Here is a 265-nt window from a genome sequence, read left to right as displayed (position 1 = left end):
TTCAAATTTTATAAATTGCATCTCTCTTTTGATGAGGGTGAGAGCCATTTAAGGGAATATCTTTACCCTATGATCTTAGAAGACATTTTATGAATGACAGATGTGTTTTAGGTTGAAAATTTGGCCCAAATATCTCTTTTTCGGAAATTAACGTCAATAATCGATTACCAAAGGGTCATAATCGATTATCTCGGCCTAAAAATTTAGATTTTGACATTTTTGAACACAAATAATCAATTATTTAAAGTAATAATCGATTATCAGC

This window comes from Vigna radiata, chromosome 3 (genome assembly GCF_000741045.1).
Source record: "Vigna radiata var. radiata cultivar VC1973A chromosome 3, Vradiata_ver6, whole genome shotgun sequence".
Taxonomy (NCBI): Eukaryota; Viridiplantae; Streptophyta; class Magnoliopsida; order Fabales; family Fabaceae; genus Vigna; species Vigna radiata.
This window is presented reverse-complemented; position numbering follows the sequence as displayed.